The sequence below is a fragment of the Alligator sinensis genome, unplaced genomic scaffold (genome assembly GCF_000455745.1).
Source record: "Alligator sinensis unplaced genomic scaffold, ASM45574v1 scaffold1118_1, whole genome shotgun sequence".
Classification (NCBI taxonomy): domain Eukaryota; kingdom Metazoa; phylum Chordata; order Crocodylia; family Alligatoridae; genus Alligator; species Alligator sinensis.
The window spans coordinates 1,663,154-1,663,998 of NW_005842070.1; positions in this window are offsets into that span (position 1 = coordinate 1,663,154).

Here is an 845-nt window from a genome sequence, read left to right on the forward strand (position 1 = left end):
AAAAAAAAAACTGGTTGTGTAGAAAAGCATAATTAGTAAATAACTGGGTGCACAGTACTTCAGCTGTCTTTATGGTAATGCTTGAAACATGAGCCAGTATGTTGTGACAAACTGACTTTCTACAGATGTCAGCAAGTTGTCCATTGTCCACAGTTTAGTAACCACAGCATTAGGCCGCTTAGAAATAAGCAGAAAGCACAGAGTGGAGGTAGCTTGCCTGGGCTACAAGGCCTCCTCTATTACTATGCTGACAGAGCCACCTAGTGGAGAGTAGAAGTGTAGACTGATAGTTTTTCTGGACAATTAATGTTGCTTGCCCATGCATCCAAGTCAACAAAAGCATACTAGTGAGAATGCAGCAAGGGTGGCAATTTTGTCCATGCAGCTATGCTGACAAAGTGCTGTAGTAAAGACCTGGTCAGATGCATCAGATGGAATAGCTAAGTATATTTTCACTCCTTCCTGTTACAAGCGAGATTTTTTCCAGACTATCTGCTGAAGAATTGAACTTAGAAGCTCACAAAAATATTTAGTACCTGAACTTTTGGGAGGATAGAGATGATGGAGACGGCAACGCACAGGATCAAATTAATACTTATGAAGAACTTGTTCTCAGTGCAGCCATCAGGTTTTGTGTAGAATACGTAGAAAAGCACAAGTAAAATGACTGACACGATGTAGAAGAGGCCTGTACAGGATAGTAAGGCTAAAGAGAAAAGACAAAATGTTAGCTCTCATGATCAGTGTAGAAACATAAGCTTCTTAAATGCCCCAGGAAGGAGCCTGCCCAGCTGAAAACATTCCCATCACCCAGCCTGGCTGGGGCAATCTCTACTCCACTCTTC